Consider the following 23,727-nt stretch of genomic DNA (forward strand, 5'->3'; position numbering starts at 1 on the left):
CGGCGGTGCATCTCGCTCGGATTGGCAACCGAAACATTCACACCGGGTGACAGCTTGACACCTAGTCACCGGTCCACATTCCTACTTATTCTGTTCAACCCTAATGGGCACGCTCATCAAAGTGCGTGCCCCGTCCGCGTTCCGTGTGCAGAGAGTGAGAAAGGGGCCCATGTCAGAATACCCTCGCCGTCAACGCAACTGAGCACTACGAAGTTAAAGCCCCGTCAAATGTGTCTGTAATGTAGTCACGGAACTTACCATGCGCTGCTACAAGAGCTCCTCAACTCTTGGGGCTGGATTACGCTTGGCCGGGGGCCCTGCGGGCAACAGGCCGCGTCCACGGCGTCTTCCCTCGAAAGGCGTCCGGAGCGAGCGATACGCGCGTGTCCCCGCTCTTCCTTCACCACGTCTTCCACCACCCATGCCACGCAACGTCTTCTTTTCCAGTGCGCTATAGCAATAAAGGCCGCCACTCTCAGATTTCGGTGGTCCTTGTGTGAAGCTTGCGTGACCTAAAATGAAATAAAATAAAATAACATTCTTCATGACCACGAGCGGGTTTGGAACACGCTGCGGCGTGAACATATGAGCTTTGCTGAGACAGCATTGGCACACAACGCAGTCGCCACTTTCCTGCTTCGACACCTTATCTGTTACACTGATGTAATATTTTACGTACATGAACTATGTACAGACATCAGGAACACAGCGGCAAACCTATATTATGCGTAACAAGGCACACCTATAAGCAACCAAGCACGAGACAAGAGGCAATGCAGAGCCCATAACTGACTCATCATAATACGACATACCTAAGCAATAAAGCACTAGAAAAAAAAGGCAATGACCATCACAGCACTAACAATGAGCGCCACTCTCGTCCGAACATATGGTCTGGGCATGCACTTATTTCAGGCGCACGATGATTCTACTGAAGGGGTCTTTAGCAGAAACAACTGATTCACAATGTCACCCCATCCAGAGGCTGTGTAATCCAATTAAAAAGAAAAAGTCTAAGGTTTTAGTAAAACGAGCTTTTGGGCAAGTTGGTCACTTTGTTTTCACAAAGCTGCAGCGTACAAAATGACGGGCAGCGTTTGTCCGTGTGGTAGGTGTTTCTTCCTTCCTGGTCTTCATTTTTTACGCAGCAGTTATGTGGAAGAAAGAGTCTAAGGGTTTATCTAAAAATAGCAGTGCAGTGAGGTATCGTACAGAATGTGGTGTCTAATTAAATCTTTTTCACATGGTCCATTGCATGATATCTCAAAAGAGTATTTGCATCTTTGCAATTGAGGAAACAGTGCTCAATCGTTTCAGGAGCACCACATTGGCGGCATTTTGTGGTAGACACAAAAATGCCCTTCTTCTCTAACCATCTTTAATGGGTAATGTCTCGGTGTGGAGTTTATAGCAAAATGTCTTTGTAGACGATGAGAAGGGCCTTTTTTTTATTCTTTTGAGTACGTCATGTCCCGGTAAACAAAAATACACTGAGATGTACATAGGCGGAGGGAAGAGCATACAAATTAAATCCTTGTCCAACCGTTTCTTTAACACAGAAAACGGGAACTCAGGAGAAAAATGAACAAGTAGGAAGCGAACAGACAAATGCATTAAAACCCATAGACATCGACGATCAGAAACATTAAAGGATACAATGAGGCTCGGTAAAACATGAACCAAATTTACTTGCATGAATGCAAGCACTCTTGGGATTTAATGTACTAAAAAAACATGAAATGTTGGTTGGATTATGAGGTTTAACGTCCCAAAGCGACTAAGGCTATGAGATACGCCGTAGTGGAGGGCTCCGGAAATTTCGACGAAAGCCTGTCGGACATTCAGATGGAGTAAAACAAGGTCACTAGAAGGCGCGGAAAAGGTTAACAGGCCTCATAGATTCAACAGAAGGAATGACACACAAAGGACCCGAAAACTCCATAAAAAGCTGAATATAAATTTGTTGTGTCCCCTTATTGCTTTTGTGTGTGTGCGCCCCCGCGTCCTCCTCCTAACGACAGTTCGCATCCTCCTCCTAACGACCACTCAATCCTCCTCCTAACGACCACTCGCATCCTCCTCCTAACGACCGCTTGCCCCTCGTCGCACGCTGTCGCCGGATGCCCCCCCACGGTGCGCCCCCGCACCCTCCTCCTGTTCTGGGAAGCCACTCCCTGCCGTGGACGCTTCTCCACTCCATCCTTTCTTCGGGCGGCCAGTTCGGCTCCTGCCTCGGTCGACGCTGGTCGCACCCTCATCGGCTTTAAATAAACGAAGTCTTAAAGTACCGTGTGCGTCTTTCGCTGCATTCAACACAGCGACCGGACACGACAAAATTCTTCTCCAATGAATAATTTCGAGCGCACAATAAAGTTTAGTGGCGAAAAAAAAAAGATTACATGCGGTCACCCTGCCAAAAATCGAGACCATGCGGGACGAAACTCAGAGCATAACGCTGAAGAGTTAGCATGCGGTCTTTCCAGTCATATGCGCTATGCTTATAGTCACAGGGACGCCAAGGGTGGCCATACGGGTCCATTGTATGCCGGCATACTGCGACTCTTGTGAATGGCAGTGAACCCACGTCGGACCTGCTCGCCAGTTTTACTGCTGAATGATTGCGCAACAATGGCGCGCCATAGTGTAGAGACCGCGCGTTAACCGCCTTCTAATTGACGTCAGTCGTAGCCGCACTCTTCCAGAAGCACCACTGCGAACGCCACAGGAGACGCCATTTCTCCTCCCGGACTCCGCCATATGCGCGATCGGCTGGAAAGAAACGCAGCGTTGCTAGCCACAAGATCTCGCACACACTTCAAAAATGTTCATGAGCACATTCCAACAATATTCCGACTTCTCATAGCGTGCACCTGCCACCATCCAAGTTAAGGCTCTCCCAGATTTGTCCACGTCGACCGTGGCACTAAGCAGCGACGGCAACGTTGCAACTCGCCAGCGGATCAAGGAGCTGTTGTGGGCTCGGCTACTTACCTCCTGGGAGCCTAACACGGTTTTTGTACTCGTAGTATGTTATCGGCGAGGTCCATCGGGCGGCTGGAAAGCTATCACAACACGCCAGTGACTAAGCGGCGTATTCAGCCGCGTTCAGAGACCAGCTGGATGTTCTTACGGTGGCAGCACATCTTTACTTAGCGAGTGCAGTGCCATGGCGAATGTCTGGTTGGCAACGATCCGGCATAGTTAAAGCTGATAGGAGAGAGTCCTGTTGTGCTGGATGACACATAACACAACGATTACGTTCAAGAGAGGGTTCGGAGACATCACTCGGTGTGCAGCGGCTGGCAACAGTTGCCGCGTACATAGGCACTGCCACGCACCTAGACCAAATGGTGAACTCTTTTTTTTTTAAGATGAATTTGTGCATTAGACGCCAGCCCGCGAAATCCATCTGAAGCTGCCTTCATAGCAAGATGAAAGATTTACTGCCGCATCTGAAACTGGCTGTAAAAGTGACCACCCTGAGGCAGTACGAACTGCATACATCTTTCCCCCAAACTCTGGAGTCAGTACGTCATCACTGTCAGTCAAGTTTCCTTTTAATGCCATGACTAACCCTCTAGACTTGTTCTCGAATTAGCCGTGTCCTACGCCACGGCTGCCCTATCCGGGCAAATTTCCAAGCCTGATCTAAGCCTACTCGAACTCGTCCGCACAAGTTTGTTTCCCTATCCTGGTCTCACGCTACAGGATATCATCAGTTGGAGTTCATTGTGTAATTTACGGTACTCTCCTTCTCCCATAACGGTACCTTTAGTTCGCTCTCCGTAGTGCTCTGTTCTGGTTAATTACTTTCTAGCTTTTTGTTACACTCTAAATTTCAGCCCAGTGGGTGAATTCTGGCAGGATATGATCTCAGAACCTTCGTAAATTGTGAAGAGAGTGAAAAACCTCGAGGGCAGGAATAGAAATTGAAAGGTGGAGAGCTGGAAAGCTGAAGATAAAATGCCCGTTACTACAAACAGAAGAAGAGCATATATAGGCAAATGTATTTTAGTAAACAGAGTGTAAGGAATATAAAAACCATAAGTCGAACACTTTTGAACAAAAATGGCTGAGGCTTAACTTGGTTAACCCTGGTCAGATGCGAAGCATATTGATGGCTAGGCTTGTTAATACATGGCTTTCCTTGGTTGAATACTTGATCATTTTAATACAACCACTAGAAGCCTTCGTCGTGGGGGAAGACAACGGCATGGCTACAGCGGAACGCCGACTAACCTCGAGACGCGCGTTGGGTAGGCGCCTGGATTGCCACGGAAGCCGCGTCCGCCTGCCCGGTGGAGCGAGCGTTTCACCTTTTGATTGATTGTAAAACATTTTATTCGCCGGGAAGAGCTTGGCAAGAGGTCGCGTTAAGTGGTCGAGAGTACATAGCCCTCGACGACTTTGTCAGCCCACTCCACCGCCAAAACTTGCGTTCTGGGGTCAGAGCTAGCCAGCACGGTCTCCCACCGCTCGAGAGAAGGAGCTGTAACTAGATCACCTACACCGAGTGTGAACGCGCGTTCGAAATGCGCGGGGAATGCCGCTCGAGGACATTCCGGTGTCTGGGCGATGGCATCGTTCTCCCTCTTCCAGCGCGTGACGGCGATCTGTCATGACGTCATGTGTCACGTGGTATGTTACGTGTATGTCGTCACTGTACCACGTGGTCTGCACGGCGTGCAACCACAGCGACGGCGCGAGGTGGACCCTCATCTTCCTCTGTCTTGACGTCATGTGTCACGTGGTGTGCACGGCGCGTAACCACGGCGAAGGGCTGTAGTGTACAGTCTTTGTCAAAAGTTTAGAGCCCGGGGGGTTCGCTTTCAAGCTTTATATTGGGACTCCAGGAGCATTCATTGAAGTCCTACCTATTGCAGGAGGCAGTACCAGAAATCTTCTCATGTTCAGGAAATTCTGAGCACTAGAGATCCAATAAGAACGACACAGTGTGGCTCAAAAGAAAACCCCTTGGGCTCCAAACTTTTGACAAAGGCTGTACCTCTAGTAATATGCTTCGCATAATATACATTATACAAAATCAAAATATTGTAACGCGGCGGTCTCTGGTCAGCCTGGTTGCGTCCACAGCTTGTAATTCGTTTTGCCGCTTTCATATTGTCAGTGGACAACGAAGAAGACAGTGCTGGGCTCGTGCACGGAGCGCGAAGAGAACGAAGTGTGATCTGTGCGCCGTTGGCCGGCAGTGGTTCGACTGAGCTGCTGTCAGCATCAGTATCCCTCAGTGACTACCCCTTGGGTGCGTACAATTACGTAACAATGTAATCTGTTACAACCACTGCTTCCCGCGTAATGGATATAGACTCTATGTAACAATATAATCTGTTACAACCACTGCTTCCCGCGTAATGGATTACGACGCCGTTGGATTTTGAGGATGCAGTTGATTGCCAGCCTCTGCCTTGCTGGTGCCGCGGCCGCCAGCGAATTCCTCTTCGAGAACTGCCCTTGTTCCAGTTTCTCAAGAAAAAGACTGGGGAAAATCCTGGGTTCCTGAATCGTCATGCAGCGACCGGCATCGGCAGAGGACAACCTCCCAATGGCGTCTCGCATTCCATGCACGATGGCTTGTCTGACATTAATTATGACGTTGTCGATGCCTACTGGCGCCGTCAAAGACCACCTCGTGCGCACACCTTCAACATGCCCTCAGACTTCTTGGACTGTGACGAGCCCAGCGCCGCCTTAGAAGAGCCAGCCAATCCAGAGCCTGTCGTCGCACCCATGCCCAAAAGGGGCATTGCCAACTCCTGGAAGCCGCCCAGAGAGCAAGGCGTTCCGGCAGGCCACTCCAGGTGGACACAGAGGGAACCTTTTGCTCACTCGTCGAACCGATCACATCGGCCTCCACCACCGCCGAGGAAGGGCCTCTTCATCAAGCCCCCTGCAGCATCTTCTGGCGAAAGCAGCCAGAGGGTGGAGCTGATGCGGGCGGCCCTGGCCACCACCCCCAAACGGGGATCGTTCAAAGCGAGCAGTTTCAGTCAAAACCACGACCTGGGCTCGTGGGTCGCCTCCCTGTCCCAGCCACGGCCCCACGACCCCGACGACTACGACGATGATGAGCTGACTGACGACGACGAGGACAAGGGTCGGCAGCGCCTCACCCATTGCAGAAGACTTGGCTGACGACTTGGTCTGCACATCTTCGTTGGACACTTCTGCGGAGCTGACGGATGATGAGGATGAGGACTCGACCGACAAGGCTGTCACCATCACTGAGCAGACAGAGGGCAGTGACTAGGCCTCTGACTGCCTCTTCGTTCGCACCGGCCCTGACGAGGTGCGTGGGCAGGGCCATCATCCAGGCCCAGAGGAGTTGGATTAGCCAGTGTATGCCCTTACGAAAATTTTTAGTAACATTCTTTAGAAAGTCTTTCGACAATTGTTAATAGAACCTATCAACATTGAACAGAAAGTCTTTTGAACGTCTTTATACATTGTAGTAACAACCTATCAACTGTCTTCTGACAATTGGTCACCGATATCCAAAAGACTCAAGTACATAGAAAGTCTTTATACTTCCTATCATCCCCTTATCGACAGTTTGTACATTTCCGATTGACCCCTTACCGACCATGTCTTCCAACACCCTATCAACGGTCTTCCGACAATTGGCCACCGTTATGCAAAAGACTCAAGTACATAGAAAGTCTTTACACTTCTTATCAACCACATACCGACAATGTCTACCAACACCCTACCAACGGCCTTCCGACAATTGGCCACCGTTATTCAAAAGACTCAAGTACGAAGACAGTATAATTCCTACATCAACGTTTGGAAAAGTGTGTCTTAACCACACAGTACAACTTTTACCAATGTAGTGTTATCACTTCAAAATCATTTTGTGAACACTGTATCCTGGACTGCTTAAAGAATAATAGAAGCAAAATGCAAATTATTATATTTATTGTGCACAAGTGTACATACGCGCTAGAAGATATGCATGATGCATCAAAATATTTTATGGAGAACAATACAGGAACAGAATATTGGCTTCGGCACAGTTCCCCTCAGTTCCCTCTTAGTAACAATGACTGACACATAGAAATTGAAAGACATAACAGGTTTTAATTCACAATGTTTCGGCTAGAGGGCCAGCCTTTTTAGAGTATAGTACAGCATTCAAAATAAAAGCTGTGTGCTTCAAATGCAGTAGTACACTTGAAAACAGCTGGCCCTCCGACCAAAACGTCGTGAATTAAATACCGTTAGCTTTTTCTTACATATATACGAGGTGTTTCAGGGAAGACTGAGTAATTTTCAAAAAACTGGTATTTTGAGATGAATATATGGCTTTTTCAGCATAGTATTACCAGTGTTGGAAGGCACCAGAAAACTGGTGAATCGTCTTACCTAGTAAGCTGGTTAACTAATTTTTATTAATGAACCTTTTAACTATAAGAGTTAGGCGTCTAGTTGCAATTAGAGATTTGTAGCAGTTACATGAACTGGAGGGGTTGCTCTCCCTGTGAGCTTTCAAAAGCGCATGTATTTTCGCACGATGCAGCCAAAGTTTGTCGAGACACAGTGGCGAAAGTAATCATGTTTTGTACATTCTAAAAACTGATATGGCTACTACTAACGACTGGCTAAAAGTCTCTAACTGCAACCAGTTGCAAACCTGTGTTAGTTAAAAAGTTAATTATCAGAAATTAGTTAACCAGCTTACTAAATACACCTCACCAGCTTTCTGGTGTCTGCTAACACTGGTAATACTATGCAGCAAAAGCCATATTTTTGAAAAGTATTTATTCTTCCCTGAAACACTTGGTGCATATAATACTGCTCACTTTCCTGTACAACCCAGAAATGAAAAAATTTCTTCTGTAACATGAAGGTTCCATGAGCCACATAACAAACCCGTGGAAAAAAACTCTGCATGCATACACACACACCTCTCCAAAACTGCTAAAAAATCCCACACAGTGAAACAATGCTTACACTGTCTTAAATTAAAGGCTGGAAACACTAGTCAATTAAAAGTCAAACAGGATGACAAACATATGCTAAATGTCCACATGGATGTAGATATCAAGCTATGAGCTGATTTTAATAAACATACATCAGCACAGAAATGCTTAAGCAGCTTTGTTGGTGAACTACCCTGACACTTGTCCTCAATATCAGGCAGCCTGCTTGTTCATCATCATCATCAGCCCGACTACGCCCACTGCAGGGCAAAGGCCTCTCTCATGTCTCTCCAATTAACCCTGTCGTTACTTGTCGGCATCACCAGCGGAAAAGGTAGCGTCGTAGTGATCAGACGTGTGCACCAATTAACAGGTAGCCTCCTCCATGGCGGAATGCAGCAGCAAGAGAACTGCAAAAGAAAACATTCAAGGTATACAGTTATAGTAACTTCTAATAGAATCAAACACAGAGAAGCAATAATCAGTTAAATGTGCACTAAAATTCAGCACTCCGAGTGAGTTTGATAAGGCTGCCGAGTAATAGCATAAGCAGCAGTCACAAGACTAGAGCTAAATGCAATGCTTCCTTGAACAAGAAAAAGCTATATAACATGCTGTTGTGTTCAATTCTGCCCCCACATTCAAAGACTGAATGATATTCACAGGAACTGCCATTAACGTGTTACGCCTAATTAGGCTACCACAAAGAGATATTTAGCCATTCCAGTCATGTGAAGATAAGATGCAGGCCATCAAATATGAAAATTGTTTTGTGTTTCTGATTTGTCTGTACAAAAATTCAGGCAGCTTTTGTTTTCAAAAGTGATGGCACAAACACATTGCAATATAATGCATATGTTTCTTTCCCTTAGAGCGGCTAGGAGGGAGTAACTTAACTTTACTTGCTGTTCATTTTATTTACCAGCTTGTAGATAATGTAGCATCACTTGGAGCTATGCCAGGTGTTAGGGGAAAATGTATGAACAAAGAGTACAGAGGTGAGCAGTTCTCAGGGCAAGAGTGGCACACTCTAAAGCAAATGAATCAAAATATTAAGGCACACACTGCGTCAGATACAACACCTGTAAGTAAAGATGCATAGAACTACAAGCAATAAAAGCCTCAGCAACGTGCCCCTAAGGGAGCAGCTGGACTGGTAGTTTTTTATTTGTCCCACAGCCCATCCCTCCAGTGCTGAGGCCTGCTCCTATTTGTTTAAGTTAAGAATACAAGGGAAACAAGTGTTCCAAAGGCGTACTTAGGTTGTTATTTAGGAAATTACTAGGGGTGTGCGAATATCAAATTCTTCATACGAATCGAATATGAATACTTGGCTCCGAATATCGAATCGAATATCGAATAATCAAGGACAGACGCATTTAACCACTACAAAACATTTATTTGAGCACCCAAGAACATCACAGTTCAACTATCGATGATTAAATGAACACAAAAGGTGTGTGTGGGTGCACAAAAAGTATCAGTCTCGAAAATTATTCTTAGAAGAGTGGAAATATCAGAGAAGATGGCTGGTACACAGCATTGATTAAGGCTAGCTTGCCATCAGCACGAACGCGCGTTGCTGGGATGAACATAAAAGGTTGTCGTGAAGGAAAACCTGCTGCTCCACATGGTCAGGCAGAAGTAGTTCCCTTCTAGCTGAAACGACTCCTCCAGCCACAGGAAAGGCCCTCTCACTTGGCACCGACCTGGCACGTATTGCGAGGTACTTCGTGCACAGCGCTGACTATACCAGCTTCGCAGGTATAGCCACAAAGAAGCTCACCAGCGCAGTCAGCTACGGCATGGCCCTTGGAGGAAGGAATGCGCATTGCTCTGGGCGCCGCCTTGTTGTTATGTCTCTGTCAATAGGGCTTGCGGACCGAAATGAACGCCGGTGCTCACAATGAATATTCGGCTAGATACGAATATTCCCGTCGGGTCGAATATTCGCGCCTATACGAATCCTTCGATTCGAATACGAATACTAAAAATATAATATTCGAATTATATTGGAAAATTTCGAATATTCGCACACCCCTAGAAATTACCTGTTACTAATTGCAGCAATAAATACCTCAAGAAAGTAAATTAAGTTATTTACACAGCTTACTACAAACCTTGATGGCACGGGGGAGAGGCAACATCAAACGCATTGGTTCAAGTACAGCAAGGGGTCATGTTAAGGTCACAGCAATATTTGTTGACCTAGGCTCAGCTAGTGTAATGGGACCAGTAACTGAACTTCGGCATAAATAAAAATAACAATGCACCAGTACTCAATTCCAAATGCATTTCAACTGTACAGTGCAGTCGGTTGTGACAAAGGGAGTGTGAAAGAAAACCTCAGCAATGCTCATGACATATCGAATAAGCACCTTTCTTTTGTACAGCTTCAATATAAGCTTTACAGGGTTTCATGTAATGCAAGGATAATCTGGTAAGGTATCAATTATTGATGCTAGCAACACCTATGCTTCTAAAGCAGAGTGCTCCACTTGAACGCTAATATTCAATTATGCAATTATGCCCGTTAGGCTATGCCTGGCATACAGTTACCACACCACTGGTTCACTTCAAACATGCCATACCTTGTAAGAGGTAGGTACTGCTGAAGTAAACCTATAAAATTTATTTGCTGTTTTTAGATTACTGTTAAAGGTCATGAAGCAGACAATTGTTTTAATTTGGTCTATACTATGATCAAGATTCCCAAGCATGAGAGGCATGAGGGAAAAAACTATAAAAAAGCATTTTACACTATAACACCATGCGCTTGACTAGGGGAGTGCTTTCATGACGCCCGCAATATCTTTTCCCTTTCTCTTGGTCCGCTTTTAAAAGATCAAAAAAAAACAAATGAAAGAAAGAGGGAGCCTGGGCCAGAAGATTCTTGTCAGGCTAAAAAAGACAAGGAAAAAATACCCACTCGTGTACCTATCCTTTTACAAGTGGCACATGCTTGATATCCAGTGTCAATGGCTGATAGGCTGCACCAGCAGGTCTTGATGTCATTTGCCTCCGGTTGAGGTAGCACTGGCTCGATGACAGATGAAAGTTGGTGCAAAAGTAGCGTGATGATACCGGTGGAGCAGCTGTACAGAGCTTGACTGCGGGCACATTTGAAGAAAGGCTGTATTAGAGCCATGCTTTCATAAACATCATCACAGAAGCCACATTCCATTACAACCTCCAGCTGTTCAGTGCAGTGTGTTCAGGAGTGGAGGCTAACGATTAATTGCCTACGCCTCCTATAGTTCGCATAAAAATGGTTTGCAAAGCTAGTCATACTTTTCTTAGAGCTATTATTCGCGAATCACGTTATAATTTATCACTTCGGGCTGAAAATATGGGAATGACATGAATGTACTGAATGTAATTCAAATAAAATGACAACAAACTTTCCACTGTCCGATTACCTCAGCTGCACTGCAAAGGAATGGTTCTGCTATTTTTAATCGTCGTTACCGTGACAAGAGGTACTAAGAACCACAGCACTTGACGTGACTGAGATGTGGAACGGGCAATGCTCCATACCCAGTAAACACTCAGACAGCAGAATCAAAAGACGCACGCCAGTACAAGCACTTTTCGTTCTTATGGTCTCCTTTTCACGCGCTGCTCCTGTTCAGTCGGAATAACGAATCAAGGAGCACCCCATAGTTCTCAGCGCGCAACAAATTCTATCACGTAACTTCTCCGCCGAGGAGCTGACGCAAAGAGCGCAAGGCGGCGGGTTAAAAGTTGCATAGTTGGCAAGCGAGCGTGTCAGAACACCATCTCTCTGCAAACGATCGCGTGGTGCTCGCATTTTGCATCTCACTGCGAACAAGACTTGAAGACCAACCCAAATGCATTCGCAGCCCTCATGCATCCCCCCGACACATCGCAAAAGTCACTTTCTAGTTCTGTACTTACATTCGTCAACGTTCGCGGCAAGCCGTTTCTTCTATCGGGCATCGGGCGCCGGCCGCTCTCGGCGTGGTTGGGTGCAGTACGTCAGAGCAGTTTTTGAGCACTGCATGCGCGTAAGAACGTCTTCCGCAGCACTGGAACCATCTGTCACATTCCGAGTTCGTTCACACTACCACAACACTAACGAGGCCGCACATTAACACAAACAAACTAAAGAAAGGGACCCACAACTTCACAACCGTCGCACCCCGTCAACAAAGAGTCGTTTCAGCGTACTGAAAAAGGTAGTGTAGCGCGCGGCCAACATGAGACGCGCAATCCGCCGCCAGCGAATGTAAAGAGAACGCTAAATTCGCCTAACGTTACACACTTAAGCTTTGTTTGTCAAATAGTTGTGCATTAAAGAACAAAATATTTTGTTTGAATTACAAAGTCATCAAATTGATAATAATTTAGGCGAAAAAATGCAACTATTCACACCCATCTGCTTCTGGCGGCGCTGCGAACGAAAACTTGCAGAGGCGGGCAGCTACAGGATACAGGCGACGCAGCTGCGCTTATGCGGGAAGCCGCAGCCGCTACATGGCTGAACTAACTATTTAGTTCTAAGACTATAACCGAGCTCCCCGCAACTGCGTCGCAGAATCAGGAATGATGATGGTGTTGGCGAACGCTAACGGTTTCGGTTTTGATTTTCTCATATTGTGTCGCGAGCTTGGCTCATGCCAATTAGTGTAAGTATACGTCTCTGTGCCTTGGGAACGCGAGCGTTCGCACGCCGCATTAGCGTGACATGCGAAACTGTCAAGGCCGCGCTGCAGCATCCCCTCTGTTTTGTGTGTGTTTATATCACGCCATTGGACACCTTGCACGCTCTTTGCTCGAGCGAGCCGCGCCGACAGTCGCGCTAGCGTAGTATTTTTGTGTGCTACCTTGATTGATTTTTGCCTCTGCCTTTCGCGGTCCTCGGCTCGGCCTCACGTCCGCTGATGCCAGTAAGAAAAGGCGAAGAATGAACACGTTTTCGCGCGTCTGCTCGGTATGACTACGTTAAAACCCAACACTTTATTCCAGGGTTTCTTAGTCATTGCATTACGGGAAGATAGAAAATACAGCTATCGCCACGTTTTCCCTCGCCACAGCTTCGTACCGTGTTTGCGTTGAAGGAGATTGAAGTGAAGATGCGGAAGAGGCACTTCGCCGGTGCTTTAGCGGTGCTCAAAGCGGGGGCTGGTCTCACCCTAGCTTTTTCCATACTGGAAGTTCCTCTGTGGCTCAGTACTAGTGAAAAATGTAACAAGTCAAGAATGAGGGCTTAAAGTGCTCCAATTACCGTGCACCTTCCTCATGGAAAGCCCTTGTGACCGGAGTTGAGTACAGCGGGCCGCTGTTACCTGTTTTGTTTCTCTATACTTCTCTTTATAGTATCGGGCGCCGAACATGAATAAAAATTAATATTGCCTTGCGCGAAATTTCGCATGTACTGTCGCTGAGGAACAAAGCAGCTTGAGTTCTCGAAGCTGTAAGCCTGCACACGTTACACAGAATTTACTCAGAGCGCGAAGCGGTGCGGCCCTTTTCGCGCGGGGTTTTCAGTCCCGTGCGATCAGCCATTGCTGGTCGCTCGAGGAGGACGGTAGTGAGAGGGTTTAAATTGGGCGCTCCCACGTGGAGTGGCATAAAGTGTACCGGGCACTTTTGCATGGCGGGCAGTGTGCAGGTTATTGTGAGGGGAAGAAAGTGTGCTTGCGGTGAAGGTTCAGGAAGGAGTTCTCCTGAAGCTGGTGATATAATTTGGGCGCCTCTTGAGCTAGCGAGAACGTGTCATTCAATGAGTGTGGAAACACATCGGTGCAATGCTAAACTTGAATTTTTTTCTAGCTCGCAACAATAATCCCTCTGAAACCTCAGAACGAAACGCTCTTACCACTAGTGTGTCTCAGCGCCGTCGTACGGCACATTACTGTTCGACTGCACGTTAAAATATGACCTATCAAGAATTGCAACAATAGCAACACCATCGTGTTATCCAATTGGCAGAGTGGTTGTACAGCTCTGCTGAAACTCTTTGTTAGTTCTGAAATGTTAAATCTGGTTAATGACTGCCTGAGTACAGAATTTAAGGCCGAATACGCAGCAGAAAGGATTGTTTTCGTGTAGAAGGAGCCATCACTGAAACTAATTCGCTGTAACGAAGTCATCATTGCGCTTATGTAACTCAATATGTCACTTACTCCTATTTTGGTTAGAAAGTTCTTTTAACTTCCTTGAAGTGCGAGACAATAATACTTGAGTATTCTATGAATTCATTCACTTTGTACCAAAATTATTTCGTTTGCTGGTAACTTTTTTCATACAATACTTCATACAATGAGAAAGTGTCACTAAATATCTTCGATTCAGGGCGCATTTCTGAATTTCGGGATGAATGTTCTGTTATGAACTTTGCCCTTTTTCCCGCACTCGAAAATGCTAAAGCAGTAACGGTAGTAATGAGAAAATTGAAGTGAAATTTTTAAAAACCCACAGTGTGCTCGGCTATGTGAATGTGATTGCAAATTTTTGTTCCGTCTTCAAGGTTAGTTTAGTTGCCGCTTTGAAGTTGTCGGCTACAGTACTTGATTATTTTAGGCTTTTATTCGCATCACCAAAATGCTTTCTCGGTTTTTTGTATATTTCTATTGACAGCAGTATATAAGCAGTAAGAAAATTGTATGACCTTTCGATCAACAAATGTTGATAAAATATGCCTGGCTAAGAAAATGTGACGGCAAATGTTTGTTTCGTGTTCAGGGTTGCTTTATTTGCTTTGACATGTTAGGCTAGAGTACTTAATTAATTTAGGCATTTATTCCCATGATAAAACGTTCTGTCGGTGTCTAGTATGTTTCTACTGACAGCAGTACATAGAAAGCAGTAAGGAAGTTGTATGACCTTACTATCAACGAATGTTAATAGAATATGCTCGGCTAAGAGAATGTGACTGTAATGTTTGTTGCGTGTTCGAGGTGTTTTAATAGCTTTGAAGTGTTCGCCCACGGTACATGATTTGAGGCAACTATTCGCATGAGCAAAAATGTTTTGTCAGTTTCTAGAGTATTTCTGCTCACAGCAGTCCGTAAAGTACATAAAATATTAAGATGGAATATATCTTCTGTTTTAAAACGTTTTCCCATATCCTGATTTGATTCCAAACGCATTTGCTGCGAATAATGTTGGTCGCTTTTCGATATAGTGAAATTGTTGACTAGCTGCAACAGATTCCACCATGCAATCAGGCAAGATGTCACGATTATGCGAACTAGATACTGTTAATTACCTCGAACACCATGCAGTTTGTTCATTTAGTTCTCTCGATGTGTCAAACTGTACCCAGATTTTCTAGTAACTTTCTATTGACAGGAGTAAATACAAAGAAGTAACAGTCTACCAACATTGTATTAAGAAAGGTGCTTAGAATGTAAAAATTATCTTCTAGTAACTTTCCATTGACAGGAGTACATACAAAGAAGTAACTTCTACCAACGTTGTATGAACAATTGTTGATAGAATGTAAATGTTAATACAAGGTTACTAGAGTCAATAGTGTGTTAATACAAAGTCTAAAGAAAGTTGATATCCATTTTTGTAAGGGTGCCAGGAAGTCTGCTCATTGAAGTAATGCAGACACTGCTTTGGACCTGCCCAAAACCACCTCCGGTGGCAGCAATGTGTCAGACCAAGCCCTAGTCTGAGCAGTCGGTCCAGGCTTTCCTCCACTGCTAGCTTCGTCGTCTTCGTCCCAATATGTAAAAAAAAAGCCGCTCCAGTGACTGCCCTGCAGACTGCGATGGCTCCTTCTGGCCACATGTCGCAGACGACGTGGTTTTCCAGCAAGGCCCCTTCCAGCGACGATGCCTTCGATGTGCAGAGTGGCCTTGATCTTTTTCGGCAAAACGAACCTGCCAAGGCGACCGTCGTGGCCACCGCAGCTTCGCAGGGGGGAACCACGAAGCGGCTAAATCTCGCGGATCCGGTCTAGCTCAAACCTCAAAGACAACAGCAGCCGTGGGACTGAACTGTGCGCTCATCGACCGCCGTTGTAGTGGCAGATCGTTTCTCCCAAAAAGCGGGTGTGCATCAAGGGCAGGTCGGAGGCTGATGTCAGCTCCATGGTAACGTTCTCCAAGTCGCAGAAAGTGCTGCTCACGTGCAGAACCTGCAAAATGAAGTCGCAGAGAAACTAACATTTTTATAGACGACAAAGGTGCCGAAGAGCGCAGCTTTTAGAACTCTTGATCCTTAAAGCTGCTGCATCCCTTTTAATGAATAAATCACAATTGAAAAACGTGTTTCCTTCATAGCCAAACGAAATAATTACTTGTCTTCTGCACAATGAGCTTGCAAAACGCTACAATATGAAGCAAGAATGGATGATGGTTCTCGCAGTGCCTGTCCTGCGCCGTGGACATGGTCGAAATTCCACTCGCCGAAGCCAGTAGCAACAAAAATTCAGGGGGGCACTTTGCTGGCCTAAAGTGGACTGAGCCGAAAGCCTTAAGCGCGGTGTTGCTGCTTGTGTCAGTGATGTGTGGTTACGATGTTAAGCTGCGCCTCTAAGAGTGAAACGCGACCGCGTCTTGCAACGCTGCCAGGGAGTCCACGCAACGCCATCGCCCGTTCGGCTGTAGGCCCCGCTCGTCGGTAGATTGGTTTTTGAGGAAAGGAAATGTATCTGTCCCGCATATTTCAGTGAACACCTGAACCTCACCGTAACGGGAAGGGAGGAAGATGGCAGTGAACGAAGACACCGTATTCGCCCTTGTCCATCCCAAACCATCGAGCCGGCATGGCGGAGTAGTTAGCGTGCTCGTCTTGCACTCCGGAGACCCTGGTTCGATTCCCCAACTCGACCAGTTACCTACTCGGTTTTATTTGTTTATCTTGTCTGACTAGAAAGGTTAATTAGCTTAATTGCTAAACTATTATTACTCAATTAGTCATTAATTATCATGCAAGAATGCATTAAATCACGTTCCGACGTCATTCGAATGCCATCGATTGAGTATTGATTTAGTAATGATAAGCATATGGCCATATAAGGCACGTAACCGAAACGAGGACACATCTGCCGAAACGGCTGCTAGCGACAGTATGAGGCATTAAAGGCTATCGCCTTAAAAATGAGAACAGGTGTACGAGTGTCACGCTTCGTTTAGAGCGACGTCGGCGGCTTATGATACATTCTAGGGAGCGAAAAGTGGAGGTTCTCAGGCGGATGAAATCATTTATTACCAGGGTGGATAGCTGAGCTAGTTGGTGCATTATTATGATATTGCAGCATAGGGTGAACAACGACACAGAAGAGATAACAGCGCCGTCCTCGTTAGTTCGTTCCTTCTAGGCCATATTATCTTATCTGCTGCAGACTTATAAGAAATCATACTCTTTCATTACACAATTTATAGACATTCAAATACATAACTTTTTATAGGGCCTGCCGGTGACGCCGTTACGGTTAATTTGACGTGTTCCAGTTTTATTTCTAATCGTAAAAATCCTGAAACAAATTTCCGGTCATTTAGTGTCGCACACCTCATGTGGGCAGTGCTTCGATCAGTATCTGAAAATGGTGGCAGTCCCTCCGTCATCACAGAATCTTGTCTTTGATCTCACCATCTGCGCCTTCGCCAAGTCCCCGACCCGTAGGAATCGAATGAGCGGCCCCTGCTCGGTAGCAAACAACTGCTGATGTGGAACGGGAGAAGCCTCCCGTAGTGAACTGCAACGTTCTCCACGCTCCCACAGCAGGAATGCGCTGAAAAGGAGACAAGGCCAAACGAGGTCAGCGTTGCTTCGTGAGGTATGCAGGTGTAGACATGAAGGATGAACGATTTATACTAAAATGGCCCATGGACAACTCCTCGTAACAGATACCGTCTTTGCTATAAGTAAACAGGCTCTCCCTACCACCTTCTCATGCAATCATCCGTCACCCGGAAGATAAGTGATGACACGGCTCCACGTCACAAAGGTTTTACTCGCGAACGACAAGGGCTGGCAAACGGAGCGTCGGACTGGCGTCACCAGCCCGGATCTCTCGCTGTGTTGACAGACTGATTACTTTTGGCAAAGACGGCACATATTGTAATTTACTGAGCAAAAAGCATTGACAGCAAGTTCTTACTAACGCCGCGGTATCAAGACAAAGGCGGAGAAAACCACCCATACTCCATGCCGCTACCGATAATTCTCTGGCATAGTGGTAAAATAAAACATACAGTCGCCAGAGATGGTGTTTAAAACGTGACGCTTCAGGACCCCTACGTGTTCCTTGTTCACAATGAAAGATGAACGGAATGGGCCGCTTCTTATATGCGCCCTTGACAGCGCAGTGAGTGGGCGTAGTATGTATTTTCTGACATAGTCCGAAAAATCCCTATCTGAGGCACTTTTACTCTGTGTGATTTTGGAAAAACTCTACACATCACTTCCCTGAGTAGTCTTTAAGGAATTTTTTCATCAATCATCGCAGTTCCTCGAAATTAAGGCCATAGTGCATGCTGTCCTGAATTTTCCAATCCCTATACCCGTGTCGCGTGTTTGTATTTTCTTTTCCGTGCTCCGTCACGTATTTTAAACAGGGATGACACGGGAGAAAACTTGGCCGCTATCAGCTCCTAAAGGTACGCCTAAAAACAAAATGACACGATTTAATTTATAACCTAATTCAATGCGATTAATAAAATCAAAAGAAACAGAACAAAATTACTAGCATCAACTCGCATCTCGTACATGAATTTTACAATTCGTGCTTGTCGCAGCTCATCATATTCTCGATGTCCGAGGTAACATTAGCCAGGGTTTAAAAATATACGTAGGCATTCTAAAGCTACGGGACCAAATTTATGCTGCTGGCTATTCTACAGACAAATGTCACACTAATTTTGTATTTTGCATAATTGCATAATTCGTCGATAATAATTAGCCAATATATGAAGCGATGTAATTAGGTGGAAAATTACAATGAGAAACTTGTAGAACGGTCCTTGTCTGTCCCTGTCATGAACCGCCGCGAGGGAAACATACCGCGGGCGCAAATCGCAGACCAGCGCCTGCGTCGCTGCCCCGTCGACTTTTGAGTGACAGCACACCCGACTAAATGATGTGTCCATTTGTTTTTGATTGTAAAACATTTTATTCGCCGGGAAGAGCTTGGCAAGAGGTCGCGTTAAGTGGTCGAGAGTACATAGCCCTCGACGACTTTGTCAGCCCACTCCACCGCCAAAACTTGCGTTCTGGGGTCAGAGCTCGCCAGCACTGTCTCCCACCGCTCGAGAGAAGGAGCTGTAATTAGATCACCCGGAGGTGGCTCTATTTTGCAGTCCCACAGGATGTGATCGTAGGTAGCACGTTGGCCACAGTGTTTGCAGTTTGGGTTGTAAAGATCTGGATAAATGTGCGCGAGGAGTGATGGGGTGCGTATCGATCTCGTCTGTAGACGACGCCACGTAACCTCTTGTTCTTTAGTAAGTCTTTTGTCTGGAGGGGGGAAAATTCTCCTCTCTAATTTAAAATGATTGGTGAGATCATGATATGTGATCATTGAGTCCTTCGTGAAATTCAGGGAGCCAGACTCATCCACTGCCCGGTCGACGAAACCTCGGGCTTTATTGTGGGCTGCCTCGTTCCCCGGATTCCCCGAATGGGCTGGGACCCATATCAATTCGGAATAATTTGGTGAGAATTTGGTTGCGTTAAGGATTCTAAGGGAGGTGTTTGTAATTCGCCCTTTAGCGAAATTATTGATACCCATTTTGGAATCGCTGAGGATGATGCTCCCTTGGGTATGTGCTAGGGCGAGGGCTATAGCCGCCTCTTCTGCCGTTTCAGAGGATTTCGTTTTGATTGTCGCCGAGACGATGTGGTCACCATTCTCGTTCACAACCACAATTGCAAAGGCATTGGTATTTTTGTATTCTGCCGCATCTACATAAAGTGTTGCAGCGCACTGTCTGTATTTGTTATGTAAGGCTTTGGCTCGTGCTTGTCTTCTACCCTCATGGGGTAAGGGATGCATGTTTTTGGGGAGTGGTTTGATTAGTAGGGCCGTCCTATAGTCGCGGGGTAAGTCTACTTTAGCATCGTTATTCGTAGGTTGAAAGTTAATTCCGAGCCTGGTAAGAATACTCCTGCCAGTTCTGGAATTGGCTAATCGCGCTGTTTGAGCCATTAAATGGGCTTCTTTCAGTTCATTGTAGGTGTTATGTATTCCTAACCTCATAAGCCTTTCGGTTGAGGCATTTAGTGGGAGTCCTAACGCAGCCTTATGGGCCTGCCGTATCATGCTATCCAATTTGTCCTTTTCTGCTTTCGAAAATTTGAGATAAGGGGTGGCATAGAGTATCCTGCTTAGCGCAAAGGCCTGCACTAGGCGGCATAAATCTCTTTCCCTCACCCCTTGTCTGCGGTTAGCTATGCGGCGGATTAATCGCGCCGTCGCTTCTACCGTGCGTTTTAGCTTAGTGAGTGTGTCAGTATTCTTTCCATTTGTTTGTAAATACAACCCCAGTATTCTCATGGTCTGTACCTCTTTGACAGATCGTCCATTAACATAGACGTTTATTTGCGGGGGGGATGTCGTGGTACGCCTACCTCTTTGTTTACGACGGATCACGAAGAGTTCAGATTTTTGCTCAGAACAAGTGAGGCCGGATTCCCATGCGCATGCCTCAATGATGTCCACTGCTGCTTGGAGTGTGTCTTCTATGTAGCCTTCGCATCCTTTGGTTACCCAAAGTGTGATGTCATCTGCATAGAACGTGTGATGTAGGTCTGGTATTTGTGCCAGTTTGGGGGGAATTTTGATGAGGGAGAGGTTAAAAAGGAAAGGGGACAGGACGGAGCCCTGTGGCGTTCCTTTACTTCCTAGTGTGATTGGGGCAGACTCTATTGTTCCGACCGTTATCACTGCTGTTCTGTTAGTGAGGAAGGATCGGATGTAGTTGTACGTCCTTTCTCCGGGGTTGATTTCTGACAAGCTTGTCAAAATGGCTTTGTGGGTGACGTTGTCGAAAGCTTTAACAAGGTCTAAACCCAATATTGCTTTCGTTCCTGTTCCCTCGTCAGCTTCAATTATGTCCTTGTTAAGCTGCAAGAGTATGTCCTGGGTAGATAGTTGGGCCCTGAATCCTAACATTGTTTCAGGTAGGAGGTTCATGTCCTCCGCATAGTTTTGGAGCCTATTGAGGATTACATGCTCCATGAGTTTGCCTAGGCATGATGTTAATGAAATTGGGCGTAGATTCTCAGTGCTGAGTTTCTTACCCGCTTTAGGAATAAAAGTGATTTTCGCGTGTTTCCACTCTGGTGGTATGTTGCCTGCATGCCAGTATTTGTTCATAAGGTCTGTAACCGCCGCGATCGACGTTGCGTCTAAGTTCCTGAGAGTCTTATTTGTTACTTTGTCTGGTCCTGCCGCAGATGTTGTCCGCAGTTTTCCAATTGCGTACCAGACCTCTGCGTCTGTGATGTCTGCGTCTAAATTTGGATTAGGAGTCCCCCGGTAGTCTGGTTGTGTTGTACCATCATCCGTGTTTAGATAACGTTCTACTAGCTCTTTGATTAGGTCTTCAGTTGTACCCTCATATTTATGTATGAGTCTGTACAGTTGACTTTGTTGCACGGGACGTGTTTGTTCTGGGTCGAGCAGGTGTCTTAGAAGATGCCATGTCTTCTTATTTCCGAGCTGTCCATTGACGCTTTCACATATTTGGTTCCATTGTTGTGTTTGAAGAGTAAGTGTATGTTCCTCGATTCGCCTCTCGATTTCAGCGATCTTTTTGCGTAGTCGCTTGTTGTGTTTTTGGTTCTTCCAGCGTTTTTGGAGGCCTTTTTGTGCCTGCCACAGGTGTAACAGCTTTGAGTCTGCAATCTGCTCCTCCTTCTCAACTGGCACCACAACGCTAGTGGAGCTGACATCCTCATTCAGGGAGATAACCCAGTAGCGAAGGTTAGAGATCTCCTTTGGAGCTGTTTTGTCGCGAAGTTGCCTGAACTTGTCCCAATCCGTGGTTCGTATTTCTTTTGCTTTGTTTTTAAGTTTTGTCGTGGGGAAGGTGATGCTAAGGATGAAGTGATCACTACCAAGGTTTTGCCCGGTGTTGACCCACTTTGCGTCCTTGACGTTTTTAGAGAGGGATAAGTCTGGAGATGTGTCTACACATACACTGTTACCCATGCGTGTGTGGTCGCTCGGGTTGTTTAGCGTTGTGAGCCCTAGTGACTGTATGATTTGCCAGAGCAGGTTCCCTTTCGGAGTTGCTTTGGTATATCCCCATGCTGGGTGTTGAGCGTTGAAGTCTCCCACAATCATTAGTTGAGCCCCAGCAGCCAGCTTTACTGTGTTTATCAACAAGTGTGGGAGTCCATTGCCTTTGTTTCTGGGCGGGTTGTATACATTAAGGATGAAGAGATTTGAGTCTCCTTTTTGCCTTGGTACTATTTCAAGTAGGGTGTAATCTTCTTCCGAATCATTTATAAAATGTTGAATTGCGGTGATATTTCTATGCACCAGAGTGGCTGTGAAGGAGCCGGCTGCGTTACTAGTATCATAATGAGGTGGCAGATATGCTTTATAGCCTGGCAGTGTAGCCCTGCCGCTAGCTTCTTGCAATGCAATCACGTCTGGGGTTGGAACAGACGGTGCTTGTTGGATGTGGAGCTGCAAGTGGGCCCGCTTGCGGCGGAAGCCTCTGCAGTTCCATTGCCAAATTTCAAATTTTTGGCGTGGTGCCATGTTGGGTTATAGATGGTTGTGGCGTCGTGGACAGATCCAAGATGGGGGGTAGGCGGGCCTCGATAGTTGTAAGCCTATCCATTATTTGCTGCATGCAGGTGGCTATTTGGGATACCTGTCCCTCTAGTGTTGCAAAGCGAATATCTATCTCTGCAAATTTGGTAGTAACGAGGCCTTGGAAGGTTGCTTGTTCTGTTGATATAGCGCTAGTTCTCTCTGACAGAGTATTGATGTCTGCCCTGAGTTTGGTAGGCGCTTTCGACGGCTGCGGGGTGTCGGCTTCCGAAGCCTCGGCCTTTCTTTTGGATTCCTCGCCTTCTTTTGTAGGAAGCGGTCTTTTAGTTGCTATTCTGGCGTCTGGGTCCGTCGCGTTATTGGCCGAAGACTGGGACGCGGTGGAGGGAGTGTGGCAAATAGCGTCTGTTTCCATCGCATTATTGGTCGAAGCCTGGGACGCGGTGGGTGGCGTTCTAGCCGCAGTGGCATTCTGTACCTGATGCGCTTGTAACAGGCGTTTAATGTCAGCCAACTCTTTTTTAAGGCTGGCAATTTCTCTGTCTCGGGATTGTAGTTGGATCTGAAACTCCTTCTCTCGAGCGTCAATAGATTGGGACGCCTCTGCTGGCCAGCTCACCTTTTTGTTGGAGCGGCTATCGCTGCGTCCGCGGCTCGAGCTTCGCTTGTCGTTCCCTGCAGGGTTCCCCAGGGGCGGGAAGGAGCTGGAGTTGTTCCGGCTGTGGCTTCCTCCTTTTCCGGTAGCACCGTGTTCTTTCTTCCTGGACCTAGACTGGTGTCCGTGTAGTGATGAGTCGTTGTCCCCTTGCTTGGGCACCTGGTTGCCATGGGGCGTTCCTTGTTTGTTCTTGTTGATAAGCCGGAATTTGCAGTTCCGGCTGCCTGGGTTGTGGCCCCCATTGCAGACGATGCAGACGGGTTGGCAGGTTGGCTGTTCTCCCTCAGGTGGAGGCGAGCGATTTTCTCCGCAGCGGCGGCAAAGGTTCGTTGTAGGTTTGTAGCAGACATCGGCCCGGTACGCGGAACGTTTGAGAGCATTCAAATCGCGGCGCGCAAGCGCCCATGTCACATAGTATTTTT

At 46.4% G+C, this 23,727-nt stretch overlaps 1 long non-coding RNA gene and 1 pseudogene across 1 annotated transcript; one reads left to right on the top strand and one right to left on the bottom strand.

Moving 5' to 3' along the window:
* Window positions 1-5,667: 5,667 nt before the first annotated feature.
* Window positions 5,668-6,452, top strand: LOC149350632 (uncharacterized; annotated as a pseudogene).
* Window positions 6,453-6,919: 467 nt separating this feature from the next.
* Window positions 6,920-12,109, bottom strand: LOC149350633 (uncharacterized). The gene is made up of 3 exons (XR_016289462.1): window positions 11,859-12,109; window positions 10,870-11,050; window positions 6,920-8,350 (listed from the first exon to the last, which is right to left on the bottom strand). It is a non-coding gene; the product is annotated as an uncharacterized LOC149350633 (long non-coding RNA).
* Window positions 12,110-23,727: the final 11,618 nt, after the last annotated feature.

The sequence above is a fragment of the Amblyomma mixtum genome, chromosome 3 (genome assembly GCF_055824585.1).
Source record: "Amblyomma mixtum isolate Tamu chromosome 3, ASM5582458v1, whole genome shotgun sequence".
In the NCBI taxonomy this organism is placed as follows: domain Eukaryota; kingdom Metazoa; phylum Arthropoda; class Arachnida; order Ixodida; family Ixodidae; genus Amblyomma; species Amblyomma mixtum.